Source organism: Thermobia domestica, chromosome 6, assembly GCF_964235325.1.
Source record: "Thermobia domestica chromosome 6, izTheDome1.hap1.1, whole genome shotgun sequence".
NCBI lineage: Eukaryota > Metazoa > Arthropoda > Insecta > Zygentoma > Lepismatidae > Thermobia > Thermobia domestica.
In genome coordinates, this window is record NC_137459.1 from 151,107,599 (window position 1) to 151,126,320 (window position 18,722).

The 18,722-nt window shown below is 37.7% G+C and overlaps 1 protein-coding gene across 3 annotated transcripts in view; it reads left to right on the plus strand.

Annotated features, from left to right (window-relative positions):
* Window positions 1–18,722, plus strand: part of LOC145688266 (netrin receptor DCC-like) — a 145,016-nt gene that overhangs the window by 88,431 nt on the left and 37,863 nt on the right. The window lies entirely within an intron of this gene.

The window sequence follows — 18,722 nt, forward strand, 5'->3', positions numbered from 1 at the left end:
TATATCCAGTATTACCAAAGGGGATTTCCCCCTCATATTCCTTGTAATTCGCACTGTCCACAGATATGGATACGAAGCGTCAAGAGCATTTTTTGCACGACTGTGGTAACCATAATATATCTAGTGATGTCAATATACAGTGGCGTACTTAGGATTTTGTTTTGGGAGGGGCTAAGCACAATACATGAATAAGCACTTACATTTTTCCTTTTGGGTGCCGACAAATTTTAATGAAATTGTGCATATACGAAATTTATTTCGGAGGCTTGGGCCCGATAGCCACCCCCTAAACACGCCACTGTCAATATATTTACAGATACAACTGATTTGAACATTTTTATTGTTGTATGCATTATCAACATATGGTGAATTAATATTTTACTTGTAGTTACAAATGACTACTTTATTGGTTACAACAAGAAAAAATATTCGAGTCGGACCTTTTGAGTAGATACTCCTCACTCTGCCTCTTGATAACTTAACGCGTTCTATCATACATGCAGAAAGTGAAAAACTTTAAGACGGGTTTTCTGGCTATTGTAGTTTGTAATATTGACACTTTAAATGTGCACTCTTACCTCGCGAAAAGTATCCACGAAGTTCATTTACAAAAGTCTGCTTTAACCTTGTCAGTAACTTGTGTATATTTCCTACTCGGTTATACACGTTATACAGTTATTTCCAGTAACCTTGAACGACAGGGATACGAACACAGACACACTAAGAACATTTAAAATTCCAAAAATTCTCACACCGGAAATCGAATCTGGAACGCCTCCAGCAGAGACGCACGTGCTAGCCACTAGACCACACAGGCAAGTCACAAAGCCAGCGTGTTTTAATAGTTCTACTAGAAATGCTCGAGACATGCACTTGTAATACATTGAGTGATTTATTCGAAAGAGGCAAAACACTTTACCTTGAGTCCTTTTCCTTGTTTCGTTTTTATTGTGTTTATTCTTTGTATTTTTCTCACATTGCATGAAATAGCAATTATATTTTTCGCTACAGTTTCCAGAAATACTATTTGAACTCATCATAAAACATAAATATGTCGGTAAATAGTATGGGATAATGTGTGGTATTCTATTTTATACCGAGCTCCTTTGTAGCTAAGCGGTTAGCGTACGCACCTTTGACGTAAGAGACCCGGTTCGATTCCCGATGTGAGCTCATGTCGTTTGGATTCCATGCTAATCAGTAGGTAAACGTCTCATATAGCCTCGCTGCCGAAAGAGACGTTAAACTCAAAATCAACGTTAGTATTTTACCATCAATAGAAGCAAGGGGTGGACGGTACTATCCTGCTAAAAACATGTATTTATTTCTTTGGCACATATTACAAATCATCGGGCTATTTGCGACATTAATTATAAAAGCTTTAAGAAAAAGAAGCTTTATGAACATTAAGTCGCTTCAAACGTTCAAATCGCTTTATAACAATCCAGATTATGAATTACAATAACTTTTTAGGTTGTAATTAAAAATACAAGCATATATTGTTTTTGTATATTTCACACATTCTCTCTCTCTCTTTCTTTCTTTACATATACATCTGTATATTGCAATGGTGTACGGACAAAATCTCGCGGCCGAAACATCGCCGCCCAAAATCTCGCCGGCCAAAACCTCGCGGGACAAAATCTCGCCGGGCCAAAACCTCGCGTGGCCAAAACCTCGCCGCCCAAAACCTCGCGGGACAAAATCTCGCCGAGCCAAAACCTCGCGTGGCCAAAACCTCGCGGGACAAAATCTCGCCGGGCCAAAACCTCGCCGCCCAAAACCTCGCCTGGCCAAAACCTCGCCGCCCAAAACCTCGCCGCCCAAAACCTCGCCGCCCAAAACCTCGCGGGACAAAATCTCGCCGGGCCAAAACCTCGCCGCGAATGAAACTTTTCTTTAAATTTACCCAATGTGTTTCCTAATATGCAATTCCACGTTACAAATAATAATAATAATAATAATAATAATAATAATAATAATAATAATATACAAAACATCGTGTGCGTGGGCTTTCTCGCGTTATTCCCGTTTCCTCCCACTTTCTTTATTCGATCATTTCCTTCATCCTGGTCATCTACATCTCCTTTAACCTATAGGACATAATCAACGGACGTCGTAAAAACTCATATATTGTTTCATATTTTCATAAATATTATTAGATTTTTGTTAAAATTTTAAGTTTTTGGATGTTCCAAAGTTCACGAAACTAACCTCGTTAGTTGTCATTACTTTCCTTATGCAGACTTTCTTTCCCTATAACCAGTTTAAAAACATCCTGTCGCCCTACCTTCACATTGAAATCCTCTAATACAGAAATAGAATTTTCACATGGTATCGCGGGACTTGATCAAATACCCGTGATACTTCTTCTGAAACAGCGTCTTTTATACCGTCATTCTTATCATCTGTTGGAACATTTACATTTTGGTCAGGCGAGATTTTGGGTATGGCGATATTTTGGGGCGCGAGGTTTTGGCCCGGCGAGATTTTGGCCCGCGAGGTTTTGGGTGGCGAGGTTTTGGCCAGGCGAGGTTTTCGCCCCGCGAGATTTTGGCCCGCGACGTTTTGGGCGGCGAGGTTTTGGCCAGGCGGGGTTTTGGCACGGCGAGATTTTGTCCCGCGAGGTTTTGGGCGGCGAGGTTTTGGCCAGGCGAGGTTTCGGCCTGGCGAGATTTTGGGCCGCGAGGTTTTGGGAGGCGAGGTTTTGGCCAGGCGAGGTTTTGGTCCGCGAGGTTGTCGCCGCGAGGTTCTGGCCGCGAGGTTTTGTACCCAAACCGTATCAGGAACGTGAATAATTTTCAATTTGGACTTGTGGTTTAAGGTTGGTATTCAAATGAGAAATCTGTTCCCACTATAACAATGTTAACGTTCCTCATTTTAGCGTCTTTGCATATAAATGATGAAAGGGTGAATAAATGTGACTGAGCTTTAAATATGACAGTTCATCTGATTTTGTTTCTTCAAACACTTCAAAACAGAACTTTATATTTAAAGAAATGTTTCCATATATTGAAAAAAATAAAAGCCTTCTTGAAGGCAGATTCGAACTGCCGCCCTTAGATGCTAGAATTTCAAGAGCACTACTAAAGACGGTTGACCACCAAGACAACTTATGAAAGTATAGGTTGTAATATTGCTAATACATAGCCCCAAGCGCAGGTTCACACTTGAAGTTTTAAATAGTCGTTTTCTTCCTATTTCAATAATTTCAACTGAAGATATTGATTGATTTTGTATATTGGAACTGTGCATGAAGTGTGAATTGCATATTCAACGCAGAAGTACGTAGTTGTGTGTTCAGTTCATGTTTCTGTTCAATAACTTGTGTGAAGTGTCTGTCTATTGGAAATGAAGTGACTGTGTATTTGATATAAAGAAGCATGAACTTTTGAAAACTTATGAAAGAAAACTTTGACTAGAAGTGTACATTCTCAGACATCTGTTGTAAATGCATATTTGTTAAATAAACTTCGACTAGCTTCCTTCTTTCATTTCCGCATACCTTCGAGCACAGCCTGATACTTCCCGATTAGGTCATCATTCTTGAATTGATCAAAACCACGAGGAACAGAACGACAAGAGGTATTCAACACGCGATCAAGACAGGTGCAGGATCATCGGAGAGAAGCGGATCCCACCGTTGGAGGACCACCGACTCCACAAGTCAAAGAGTACCATTCTGACGGTTCATCGCCGCAGACACCTTTGTCAGCAGTCTAGTAGAATGAAGATGTAGAAGGACATTATCGTAAAGAAGCATTATCGACGCCCCTTGCAGTTCAACAGGATTAAGATCCAGATGTTGACTGTCTCCAGCTAATCCAGACTTCTCCAGAGAAAGATATTCATCATTCCAGATGACCAGGACGACGCCAGTCTTGATGGATCAATCAGGCTAGTGCTCATTCCTATTCCTTAATTATAACCTTTCTCTTTCTCTCACCCTTTCCCCCAACTAGTCATTTTCTAAATTAGAAATATTTGAATTTTATTTAAATTCAACCACAATTTTACAGTTAAGTACCGTGTTGTGCATCAGTTCCATCCCCATTTGGTTGCATTTATTTATCACGTATTCTGAGCTATAACTGATGACACAGCACCGGCACATGGTGGAGATGCTATGAGGCTTACGCCTTTGTTACGATCCTAAAATTTCGATAAATTACGATTCTAAATTTTCGGTAGATGCTTTAAGATCCCAAATTTTGAGTAACTTGTACTGTGTAATTTATAGTTTGTCGAGAGAAATTGAGTAGAGTTATTCTTAGCAAAGCAGTGTAGTAATGAATAATTATTTATAATTTTGGAGAAAAATAAAGCAAAATAAGAAAATTATAAGCAAAAAACCTTTATTCTTATGAAACCTTAGTCTTTCAAATAATTACCGGGGGAAATTAGAGCGAAAATGACTCGACACAGCACCGGCACACTTGACATGTTAGTGGAGGTTTCTAATACCTGTGCACTGTGTCGAGTCATTTTCGCTCTAATTTCCCCCGGTAATTATTTGAAAGACTAAGGTTTCATAAGAATAAAGGTTTTTTGCTTATAATTTTCTTATTTTGCTTTATTTTTCTCCAAAATTATAAATAATTATTCATTACTACACTGCTTTGCTAAGAAAAGCACAAAGAAGCTATAATATATTAAGACAACTGAATCATTAATGAAAATGTGGAAGTTACAGTATATGCGAACATTTTTAGTGCGGAGCACAGTACATGGTTAGCGTACGCGCCTTTGTCGTGGAAGACCCGAATTCGATTCCAAGTAAGATTTCATGTGCTTCAGATCCTACATTATGTTGTAGATCCACGTCTCATATAGTCTCAGAGTTGAAGGGGACGCTAAAGTTCAATCCAATCAAACCAGCGAATCTTACGTAACTGATGTTAAGACATATCAAGTGTAGCAGGCCCATATTTCATTTTCGGTTGGATTGTGGTTTGTAGTTTTTGCTTAATTATTATACAGGGATTGATTATTATACAGGGGAGTTCGAATACTGCGATAGTCGTCCTTGTAGCCGATGCGTTGTAATTCCAGTAGGGTTTGAACTTACAACCACATGCACTGAAAGCAAGCAGTCTAGCCATGACATTACGAGGAGTTCAATTCCAAGCTAAAGTACATTTAATATGGGTTCTACGTTACACTGTACACGTCTGGTGTCGCCTCAGTACTGAAAAAGGATGTTAAATTTCAACAAACAAAGGAGAAATTTTTAGATACAAGATTTTAACCCAAGAAAAAGAAATATGTACAAATCTATATTACTTCACTGAATATCTGGAAAATAAACTAAAAAATTTTCATTCATATTCGTTTGAAAAAAAATTCAAAACACCACTTCCTTTCATCAGAAAGTAAAAGAACGCGTTTTTAACGAAAATTAAGTATTAATAAATATATTTAAACATTGACTTTAAAAAATACCCTGTGTCAACCAATCTTACGAAGTCAAGAGATTAGCGCACTCCTTTAGTTCACGTGCACCTGAGTTCGATTCCCTATCGATTTCCGAGAGCACTGACAAGGAGACTTACGGAAGTGTCACACACCGATTTGAATGAAACTTTGCACACTTGTAGAACATCGAAAAATATTCGACACGTATTTTTTTTTTGTTTCGGCAATGGTAAAGATTTAAGGGTGGAAGCTACCTTTTGAACGTTAGGGGTGATCTCTAAGCATAGACCGAAAACAACAATTTCATTTAGAAGAAAACATACTGCCGGGGGGTAGGACAGCTGATACAGAATCTGACGTCAAAATTACAAAATTCAAAATGGCGGATCCAATATAGTGATTACAATTACAAAATGTCTTCTGGTTTGAAATTATCTGCAGTTAGCCAAGATCGATTATATTTGGCAGAGATTTCTGCGAGGGGGTTGCAGACCGATTTGAAATATCTTTCTATTGATTTGAAACCCCTTTATTTTAACGTAATGCTTGATTAAAGTGAGTCTCTGCGCTTCCCCCTATTCGGGGTGCTTATGTATAGCGAGTCCCCTTGCCACTCACTATATCAGAAAGTCACATATCCTCAATTGTTATAATTATTCATTTATTGAGAAATAGCTTCACAGTAATAATATTTCGTAAATATTGTTAAATATTAAATATTCTATATTAAATAATTGTTTTCTTTCTATGCTTGGAGACCACCTCTAACGCTCAAAGGGTGGTTTCCACCCTTAAATCTTCGCCATTGCCGAAACAAAAAAAGAGTGCCGATTATTTTTCGATGCTCTACAAGTGTGCAAAGTTTCATTCAAATAGGTGAGTGACACTTCCGTAAGTCTCCTTGTGAGTGCATTACGGTGGTTCGGATCCCATTTTAAACCGCATGTCCATGTTTCGTATAGCCTTGGTGCTGAAAAGAGTCGCTAATCATCAACAAACAGTGGCTAATCATCAACAATAAGAAAGTAAATTAATAAACTAACATAATCTAATCCAACTAAAGAATCGCTAGAAATTTATTTGGAACATAAGCGTAATTAAATACTATTAGGTAGGTAGGTAAGTGGAAGAAGCTATGATTTTCTATGACGAACTACCAACATCGTACTTAGTCAGACCCATAGTCAGATGAGTGAAATTTCTATTGAAAGGTAGACGAAAAACAGTTCCTTTGGTCAAAAACGTCAGATATTACGGGCAATCCCGACCAGATTTCGATAAATTTTATGGGGACCACCTTAGTTTTTCTCGATTGTGAGCAAAATGGGATTTCTTGTACTGTTATCTTCGCTGCTGTAGGTTATGCATAAGTTACCGGTATTTCTTTTTCATAAATCATGACATATTCAGCAAATAAAATATATTATCAGTCTTTATATATGAACAGAATGTACGAAATACTATTCAAAGGTAAATAACTTCTTATTACATTATTTTTTTCCATAATCTAATTCATATGGCACATAAATACCTAAAAGCTACAGTGTATTTAAAGGCTAGCTGTCCCATTTTTTTCGGTATGGCTAAGAAGAAGACCTGGAACAGACTATAAGTTTTAACTCCCACGGAATACGAACCCAAGACCTCCCAATTGACAGACTAGCTTGGTGTAGTGCAGAGTATCTAAATTCTCTTTAAACTTGAAGATATTCTGCAGAATAAATTAAATTAGAACGAAGAAGAAGTATCTGGTGTTTTAATATAGCAAGACTGAACAGTAGACACTTGACAGAAAAAAAGAGAAAAACTTGTCGACCTGAAGGTCACTCAATTCTCAATCTAAAATTTACTGCGAACTTCCTTACATGAAACAATGTCCAAACATCAGAAAATTCGTATTTCCATGTTAAGATATTCTGCAAGACTAAAGTATTTTTAGATCTAATTATACTGTTGTTGCAAGTTTATGCAATGAAAGAAATGCCAGATTATAAAGAGGTTACAAGGTCGCGAAAACTCTTCTAAAGATGCAGTACTTGTGTAAGTAATTACACTAGCACTATTCACAGGCATACTACACTGCTTATATTCAACACAGTCTATAAATTTAATACCAAATGTCTTCCATGCTTTCGGGAAAGTTTGGTCGGAAAAAGATTGCCAACTTTCTCACTAAAAGTACGTAATCATTTCTTGTGTTGCTTTCCCACATACAACAATGGTGATATCCTCTTATCTACAGAATGTTCCTGAAAATGAAAGTGATGGATGAGTGTACTGAAGTAATGAGTATGTGTATAGTAAAGAATATTTCAATGAAGATCTAACACATAAACTTAGCCTGAAATTTGTGAGAATATCTTACAATACCAAATCTTGTAGATTTACTTAAACAAAAAGTTTAATTTCCCAGTTCAGCATCTCACTAATTGCTTAACAGACTTAGGACGTATATACAGAAGGTACAACGGGCTATAGGCGCTTTGAGGTCCAAGTTTACATTTCACAAAAAAAGCTCTTATTACACTTGATTGTACTTTACAATTAATACATTCAGATGAACGTGATTAGTTATCCATTGCCAATATATACGTTTATATATGAGCGGCTCAGACGAATATAATGGTAAGTCATATTTTCTAACTTTTGAGTAAACTGGAAAACAAGGTTGATCATTCCCATGCAATTCAATGCAATGACATACTGAACAAACTTCTCGTGTCATCTGCAGGTACATTTCTGAAATTAAACTACCTGCATAGAATTCTGTGGTTCGATCAAAGCCCATTCTACCTAATAACTCAAATTTACAGGAAGTGGCGCTATTATATTCACCCAATTCGCTCACATACACACATTATATATGTATGCATTATGTACGTTTGTGTGTGTGTGTAGTCTGCAGTATAAGTCAGACCTTCATATTTCTTAGGACGACTTCCTGTATAGGTCTATGTACTCACTTTCCCCTTGATTGGTGAAGGCCTTCTTTAACTTTCATCGATTAAAATACTTCGTTTTGTTTTGAAACACACTGTGTATGACTGAAATTTTGTTTCCAAGGTCGATGTCACATCAACAGACAATTGACAAGTAAATTCTTAATACAATTCACATTGGTTTAAATGTTGTAGTCACTCAGAAAGATCTCTAAATCAGAATAATACTCATTTATACAGAGTTGTTTCCGATCTATGGTGACGAAATTATACACAGTGGCGGAGCCAAGGGAGGGCCTGGGGGGCCAGGCCCCCTTGCTCAAATTCTTGCCCCCCTAGTGGACCCCCACACAGACTGATACTGCTATAGATCGAAAAACGCTGAGTTGATAGTATCCAGAAGTGAAACTACTATCAAAATATCTCTCGGAAACAGTTACCAACTGCAGAGTACAGTATGTTGCAAGTCTGCGTTCCGAGTAAAAAGCTCCAGGCTCGTTTTTGTTGGTGGTACAGTACAGTGAGATCTAATTCATCGAAATCTGTAATGTGCATGCATTGACCTCACCATCTGGACGTTCCTTTCAACCTCTGTCCCTTATCTGGTTTTCTTCTTTGTTTTCGACAAAGATCCAGAAAAAAAGCAAAATCAGTCGGCATTTTCATTCGCTTCGATGTTGAAGGTTATACTAAAATAAGATATGCTTACAAATAGTATACACTGCTGTAAAATGTTACACTTGGGTTGAACGTAAGAAGTCTTCGTGAACTAAGTAATTAATTTCCATTGATTACGACGACATAGAACAAATGCATAGCATCCATTAAATAATTTGGTATTATTATTATTATTATCAAAAATCTTAATATCGAACCGTCTTGTTTAATATACAGTAAAAGAAGAGATCAAAAGTTATTATTATTTTTGTTATTCTCTCTGTTGTTCGTATCCCAATTGTTCGAGAAAATTAAGATATTGAATACCACCAACACCTACTCTTTGCTACTGATACTAGTTCTCCTTCTCTTTCCTAACGCTCTTAGCCGTTGACAACTCTGTAGAAACCTTTTGCTGCGATGTTAACAAGCGATACTAGCGATATCCGCTCTTGGTGAACCTATACTACTAACTAAAACCTGGGGAAATGAGGCTAACAAAAACCAGTGATTCTTTATAAATAAATCGTTCAGAAATATTCTCTTTTAAATGATTTTAACTGCAGCTTAATGCCAAAACTGCTACTACTAGAGAAATTCCGAAGTTGATCACAGACCAGTGCTATAATCTCCTGATTACTAAGCATAAGGTAAGATACCAAGATGATACAACTTGATCGCAGCAGTAATGCTATTTTGTGTAAAAGTGATAGTTACTCCCGTGACCAGGTTGTATCATCCCGTTTTCTGATGTTTAGTAAGCAGAGAGATATCAGGAGTTTGTGGGACTGGTCCATATACAAGTTCCAAATATTCCAGATATTCCATTCAGTTAGTTCAGTCAGTGAATACCCACTTTTATCACAGATTTATATTTGCTCTTTGTCAAAATATGCATTTCTGAGAAAATTACATTGTAGGAATTACGCAGAACAGTAAATCAATAATGACATGAATTTTCGGCAGGATATACTAATTAATACCTCTCCTTCAAATCTAATCTCAAAACTAACTATTAATTTAGTGTCGACTGCAGGATAGTAGCGTTAAGGTACTTCATTTACATTTGAATTTATTTTATGGCTTTGAAACATCCGAGGCTCAGGGGATAGAAATGAGGGAAATGAGGTTCAATAGGGCCATAAAAATTTCCCTAGTGAGACCAAGGAAGAATCTTGGCAACTTCTCTGTCGAAATACTTACCCACGAGGGATCGACACGCCAAGTTCCGAATCTTAAGCCGATGTTCTACCGCTGAGCTTTGGCCATTCGTTGTGGGTATGAAATGTTTGGGTATTTGAATACACGTCAAATTACAAACAAACAAACAAACTAGTGAAGGTAAACAAACGAAAGAAAGAAAAAGGCCACATATACTTCTTTTGCTGTAAGGAGTTCCCATTGAAATGTCTGTTCTGATATTGTTTGATACAGTGAAACCTGTCTTTAGCGGAATCGAGCGGGACTTGGAAAAATTTCCGTTAAAGTCAGGTTTCCGCTTAGTGGAGGTAGACCTTTCCTTTAAAAAAAAATGCTTATAAAGGGGCATACTGAGAAAATATATTGCTGTACGTACATTGTTCGATTACAGTACATCTTTCTTCTACGAATAAATACACAAAAAAATTAAAATGAATACAAAATATACTCTGCACACGTTTTCTTTATTTTTCTAATATCCAAGCAGGATTTTCTGTGTACATTGCTGCTTGGCTGTTTGACTTTCCGCACACACTTTAGCCTGAGAAATTATACTAAGTGAATCAGAATCATTTTTCCGTAAGGCAAATTTTTGCAGTTCCTTTAAACTTCTGAGAGCATCTTGATATGTATTTATTCTACACTCTTCTTCGAACTCGGTATATATTCCTCTTCTTCATCTATCTCGTTTTCTTCTTTCCGACATTCCGTATGATTCTTGATTAAGTCGCGGGGATTAAGGACAATTTGTGGCGGTGAATATGAGTAGTGGTTAGGGAAGGTAAACACTGTCCAGAAATATTTGACAAAAGAACGAACATTTTATCGCAGACAGTGTAATGTATATGTCTCACAAAATGTCTAAACATCTTCTAAACGCTGTAGTCCGGAACTCAGAATTTTCCGTGAAATGTTTATTTTTCTTTCCGTTGTCCGCGTAACACAGTTTCCGCTTAGTGAAGGGACTTTATACACGTTTTGTTCTCCAAAATACATGGGACCGTGAAATATTTCCGTTTAAGACAGTTTTCCGTTTAATAAAGGGTCCGTTGAAGACAGGTTTTACTGTATTAGGAAAAGAATAACATTTCCTCTTTTTGCTTCAAAGAGTGTTCACTTCATTATCTTAATGAAGAAAAAGCAAATTCATTACTCTGTTTTAGAGCTCAAAGATAAAAGTAACCAAAACTAATTAAAGTACGGCCAGATCAAAACAAGAGGCTGCAACCGGGACAATTGTCCCGTGCGCCAGCAAACTTATAGGTCTATGTGTGTTTATTGGTGTAGATGTAGATGAAAGGGGTGCTAACCGCAAAATTTGCCCTGGCCGACAAACGTCTAGTTTCGTCACTGATTATGCCACCATATTTTCAGTGTAAGAAATCGGGACAGTTTTCTGAAATGTTAAGAATACCTGATGATATTGGCAATTTACTTTAAAGTGAAACTTAAGCCCCAAGAGTAACGCTTAAAATTTAAAGTGGGCTCGGACGGCAAATCAGTGTCCCGTTAGAGTTCAGTTTTTGTGTCTATGCGACGTTTGTCTCGTAAGAATTGTCCTTGTCCATCACTCTTTACTTTATTATTATTATTACTAATACAGTTTATATACCAAACAACTATTTATATTATTATGTGGTATTAAACCAAATCAAGAGCTTGTTATATTTATTTACTTCCATCATTCCATCCTACAAAATAGTGCAATCTGTACAAAAGGGAATGTTTTCGAGCTGGTAAAATTTGAGATGACTGCTGCCATGCTATAACTTTGAGCTTCGCCTTATCTCAAGTAGATGCAGACATGTCAGAAGGTTTGATTCTTGCAGAATGAGGTCTGGAGAATATGACTCTCAACGAACAACGTTCGAACAAATTTGTCAAGAATGTTTGGAGACACGCAAAGAAAATGGTCTTGAAATTCCATAGCCGGAAACAGATAGACAATAGGGATTCCTCGTGGAAACATCCGCCATCGAAATATCACAAATTCATTTTGCATGAATCTCTTTCTTCATTGGACGCAGAAAACAAATTTTCTAAAGATAATATAAAAAGAGATATTTTTCTGCCTACTATTGATAAGGCAATCACTGAGATGGAAAACTGCTTTGGATCATGTAGCAAAATCATTAGATCAATTACCGCTCTACATCCAAAAAGTGAAAACTTCCTAAATTACAACATCGTGGAGCCTATGGACCAGCATTATGGAAGTGATTTGGAAATATTCAAATGTGAACTCAAAATCCTTCCAAACACAATTAAGTTGTATGAAGACGAGAGAAAACCAAAGTTGATTTCTTAATGAATTTCAGTTATCTTTTTTGTGTCTACAAAAATGCATTCCTAGAAACCTACAAGCTAGATATCATCTCTGTGACTATACCAGTTTCTAGTGCTACATGTGAAAGGTCATTCTCATGTTTGAAAAAAAATTAAAGACATATACGAAATTCAATGACCGATATAGGTTTAAAAACTTAGGATTACTTTACATTGAGAAGAAAATTGCTAAATCGTTAGATCTTGAAAAAGTTGTTGATAAGTTTGCTGCTGCCCACAAAAATAGAAATATCCCCTTAAGTAGAGGCATGAATCTCTAAGTTATTTTCTTTACCTGTAAAAGTGTATTTCTCTGCTTCCACTTAAATCAACCACACGCATATTTTAAATGCCGTAATTAAATAACTACTTACTTATACTAGAAATCAATTGTATTAATGTGTCCTAGTTGTTTGAAGTAGTAAATTCTTACATTTTCACTGTAAAAGAGAAAAATCATGAACAACAAAGATGAAAATATTCACCTTGAACACACATTATATATATATATATATATATATATATATATATATATATATATATATATATATATATATATATATATATAATGTGAATAAAAAAAATTCATTCATTGGAGATGGCCCCCTCAAAATTTTCTTAGGGAATTCATTGGCCCCCCTTGGAAAAAATTCTAGCTACGCTACTAATTATACACCTTGTGCAGCACTACCAAGCAGGACGAGAAGGAAGCTTGCAGTCGTGTGGGTACCTTGGATCATTGACTCTGCGTGACAGGTGTGGTAATAGCATATCGCCGCCGAAAATAAGTGCTTATTGGGAAGGCTACATAGCTGTCCTTTCCGACGTGAACTACAGTTATAGTGCCATTATCAAACTATGCAAGGAGTGTGGGTTCACTGTGTCTAAAAATGGCATATCATAAGCGTTGGAAGAGGGCAGGTAAGGCGAGGCGTAGGATGATTCCTGTGTGGCAGAAACAGGCCAACCCCAAGCCTGCTACCCACAGAGAGGAGTATCGCAAACCGGCTAGACATCACTGAAGACAGTGCACACAATCATTCACTGTGATTTGAGGCTGGTAAAGCGACGGAAGGGGCGTATTCATAAGCTTTCGCCAAAACACATCCAGGAAAGTCGCACCAATTGTCGAAAGCTGTATAAGCGGTACCTGGTCGGTGAAAAATAGAAGTTTGTTGTAACACTGGACGAGGCATATGTTTATCTGGATGACTGTTACAAGCCACGTGCAATTTTTTATTGATTGACAAGTGCGAGGGACTTTCAAAGATGGTTTACTGAATGAAAGGAAACTTAGGCGTAACTTAGGGGGATAAGGGGGGCAACTGCCCCCAAAATTTCTGAAGTTTATAAGGATAGTCATCCTGTGTTATCTGTGAACTGAGCTGAAGCGAATACGACATCGTTTTGCTTAATTTTATGTTTTTTTTTTTTTTCATTGTATTAAGGCCTTTAGGCGACGAGCCAGACCAAGAGAAGGGAGGGGAAAGGACGTGAAAAGACAGCTACCCTGGCCTGACAAAAGTTACCAGCTAAAACCTCAGTAACTCAGTCAGGATGGCCGGTCGAAACAGAGTTCGTGCTCAATGCTGCTCGTTAGGCATGCACACTGCCCAGGGCTTAAAGTGGCTTCAGTGAATAGCCGCCTCACCAGAATGCTTATTCACAGTGATTTGCCAGAACACAGTCAATAATGAAAGTAAATAATCCCTGATCCACGTTCCTGGTCTGGTTTGATAAATCATATGAATAGTCGTTTCATAGACGGAACCAAAATACTATTTAAAATTAATGCACAAAGTTTTTTAAAGTGACAAGTGTTGCACACGAACTAAATTCCGACAGTAGTTTGATTTGCTGGATTGCAGTGCCGACGCGTTCCGGCTCACTTTAAGCCCTGACACTGCCTCTCTACTACTTGCTGAGTAATTGTCACTCATTTTTTATGCAAGTGATCTGACTTGGTTCACACCTCACTTTATTGCTTTTTTCGTTTTTAGACATTATATGATCCTTTACGATGGTAATAATAATTTATAAATTGTAGTGTCAAATTCAGGATTTCTTTATTTTTCTGTTACATCAGAAATGCTTGTAATTTGAATAAAGATAGGACTTATTCTGAACATTTTTTTAAGGGGGGAAGGTCACAGATCCCATGTATAATTGTGATTGAACTATATCTAAAAATAATTTGCTCATGTTCAGAGATGTTCATATTACCTTCTCCATTACTGATTCCGGCTGTTTCTTAGGCAATGGACAGTTATTAAAAAAAAAGTCTTATCTATGCTGATATTATTATAAAATGTTCAACTGTAAACTGTCTTTAAGTCTGAAAAAGTTCTAGAATAACGACAATGGAACTCTGATTTTAGCCACATCTTGTAATGTCGTGCAATAAATGTTTTGCTACATCCATCTTAATAAAGCGTACTGGAAAAAGGGATGCGGTGTACGTTGATGGTCAAAGGAAGTACAGGTCGGTCTGTTCTCTGGGATACAGAGACATACAGAACTCGGCTCCTTGTCGGAAATCTTGTGGTCCTAAATACAAAAGAAATTTTATTGCTTTCCCTGTAAGTTACAAAAATAGCAACATCTGGTATTGTTGAAAAGAGGAAAGGGAGAACTGTACGGTTAAAACAACGAGTTATTGTTACTTATAGCCACCTAAACCAAAAATAAAACACTTGACTTATTCTGAAATTTGTGTTTGCAGTTCCTTTGTAGTTCTTTTCCTGTATATATAGCCTTCTGTTCCATTAAGAGTTCAACTCCAGTTTCCATATCATTACATTTCGTCGGTAAGTGAAATATTAACTTATAAAATCAAAATTATAATTGTGATATTTACTGGCTAATATTTGGATTTCCTAATATTGTTATTTCCTTGTATTATTGATAAGCAGTATTTCTTTCAGAGGGTGAGCCGACGGCGAGCAGTATTTCCCCCATACACACACACAGTCAAGTGCAAAATATCCTTCCAGCAAATTTTCAGAGAAAATCAGGATATTAAGAAATATATGTTTAACCCCTTTTTACTTTTAAAATACCCTTTCTGGATACTTTTTCTGAAAGAAACACTATTAATGAGCTGGGGTAAACGAATACGTGGATATTGTGCTGATAGGTTGTTCCAGGTAATTCCTATGCAGCATTTAAGGCTCAGGTCAATATGAGGGATTGGGCAAAGATCAGGGAAAGACTGGCTAAGTGGGGCTTAAAATGACCGGAACGCTCCAGTTCTGCGTTCCAGAAGTCAGTGTGGTGTCCGAATTCAGTTCCTGTGCTGTATTTGTCTCGCTCCACATTTATAGTCTTTTCAGTTTAATATTGTCTTATTTTAATCAGATTAATATCCTGTTAAATCACGATATTAGAACTAATCTTTTCGTTCTGCATCATTGTATTCCGCCAAATAATTCTAGGGGAAGGCGTTCCGGCTATTGACTAAAACAATTTTTAGCACAGAGGGAAAGGCTTAATTTTAGGTCTCACCTGCAAGAACTGACGTAAAATTTGGCTGGATATTTGTCTGAGTTGTATTTATATCATTCCCACACTTCAATTACACAATGGTGATCCAAAATCAGAGATATTTTCTCGAAACTACGGTGCTAAATATTTGGTTAAAACATTAGAAGCAAATATATGGTTGGTTTCAAAAACTGACAATTTAAGGTCGAACACTACCTGCCCAAGTGGAAATTTGTGAATATATTTTTGTCGAAACAAAGAAAAGTTTACACGTGCACAAGTGAGCAATGAATATTATATACTTCTAATTACAGTTTGTGAATCTTACAGTCAATAAATAAAACTTATGAAAGAAAAGAAGAATCGCAATTTACGCTCATGTCATGTATCTGCCACCGCAAATTCAAACTTTATAATCGATTTTTATACCAAAGGCAGTATTTCAAATTATTGCTTGATTGCAAATAATTTGAAATATGTTGCTGCCCCCAATCTAAAGTAGGAATTAAAATCTACGCCTGGTTGAATTCACTACTTTCTGTGATCAGTTGTTAATGTATAATGCTCTTTCTTAAACTTGCATATACAACTCAAAGAAGCATGGAGAGATGTATGCTTGGAATAACCCGGAGAGATAGGAAAAGAAATATATGGATCAGGAAGATGACAGGAGTGACCGATATAATCGGAAAAATAAAAGGACTCAAGTGGCAGGGATCTGGGCATATTGCAAGAAGAACTGACGATAGGTGGATAAAAGCAATCCTTGACTGGATCCTAAGGGAACGAAAACGACCCAGAAAATGTAATACAATATGTGTGACGAAATTAGGAAGCAGTGTGGAGTAACGTGGAAACGAACTGCCGAAAATAGATACGTGAAAAAGAATTGGAGAGACCTTCGGGGGCTCAGTGATAGAGCGTTCACCCCCGGTGCTTGGGGTCCCTGGTTCGATTCCAGCTCGCGCCGTGTGGACTTTGTGGTGGACAAACACCGTGCTCGTGGGTTTTCTCGGGGTTCTCCCGTTTCCTCCCACTTTCTTCATTCCACCATTTCATTCATTTTTCATCATCACCGTCTCCTTTAGCCTAACCAGCATAACCGTGGAGCATAAAACTCAAAGATTTCATTTCATTTCATTTATGGAGAGACGTTCATCCATCAGTGGTAAGACAAAGGTTGAGAATTATATATATATATATATATATATATATATATATATATATATATATATGTGTGTGTGTGTGTGTGTGTGTGTGTGTGTGTGTGTGTGTGTGTGTGTGTGTGTGTGTGTGTGTGTGTGTGTGTGTGTGTGTGTGTGTGTGTGTGTGTGTGTGTGTGTGTGTGTGTGTGTGTGTGTGTGTGTGTGTGTGTGTGTGTGTGTGTGTGTGTGTGTGTGTGTGTGTGTGTGTGTGTGTGTGTGTGTGTGTGTGTGTGTGTGTGTGTGTGTGTGTGTGTGTGTGTGTGTGTGTGTGTGTGTGTGTGTGTGTGTGTGTGTGTGTGTGTGTGTGTGTGTGTGTGTGTGTGTACACGAACGTTTTGACCCCCAAAACATATGGACCAAGTTACGCTTATGAAAGGGAAGTTTTGATACAGGCTTCATGATCATTGCTGGATACATGTATCAGGGCAAGCTGACCATACATCGTGTAGTCAAAAATACGAAAGTGAATTCGGAATATTATCAGGATAACATCCTGACACCCGTTTATCTCCATGACATTCCCCATCTCTACCGGAGGGACAATAATCATGTGTGGGTGTATCAAGACAAGGCGTCAAGTCACACATTTCGCTCAGCCCGCCTCTTCCTCCAACAAATGGCAGAAAAAAACTATAGTTGGTGCCATTCCATTCACAGACATTCTAGTGAAGTCCTCCTGATATGTCATCGACGGACTTTTGCGCCTTCGGCCTCCTGAAACGAACCCTGTTTCACAGGAGACCCTGCATCTTTGAAGGGCTATGAAAAGCCTGTCAGGAGGAGTGGTTGCGGCGACATTATTACACTGCGAGCCAGTTTCCTACAACGGAAACTTTGCTGTCGGGCAATTGCGCAGATGCAGGGCCACCAAATAAAGCACTCTCAATGGTGGCGACATGGTTTCTCTTAAGGTAAGTGGTGTTTGAAATCGTCACCATAGATCGCAAACAACCTCTGTATTACAACATAGAAACGAAATTTCGCTCTAGGTTATAGTTTTACTGTAAAATTAAGTTACTGATTTTGTCTACTAAATATATATACGTGGCCCCGCGTAGCGGTCCCGAGTTCAAATTTCCGGTGGGAGCATTCGGTCGATAAAGTGTAAAAGCTTCTTCAGATCATCCATCCAGTCCGATTTCCTCATTAAAACCGGGGTGGAACCTAACATAATGGTTCCAGACTGATTCCTTCCTCCCAACCTCCCCGGGTAGTGTAATCGCCAAGGAACATCATCCCTCATAAGCAACGGGCTAAAATGGTCACAGATGTCAAACGCCCATAAATCTAATACGTAATCCTAATTAAATAACTATGTATCCTACTCCCTTATGCAACCGAAAATACTCTCGAATTGGCAAGTGCAGTATACCAACCAGGATGTGAATTACATTTCACATTGTGAAACTACGACTTCAAGAACTGACTGAATGTGAAAGTACTTGTATAACCAAATGTTCAAAAAACAGTAAACAACTTTTAAAAACAAAATATTTTT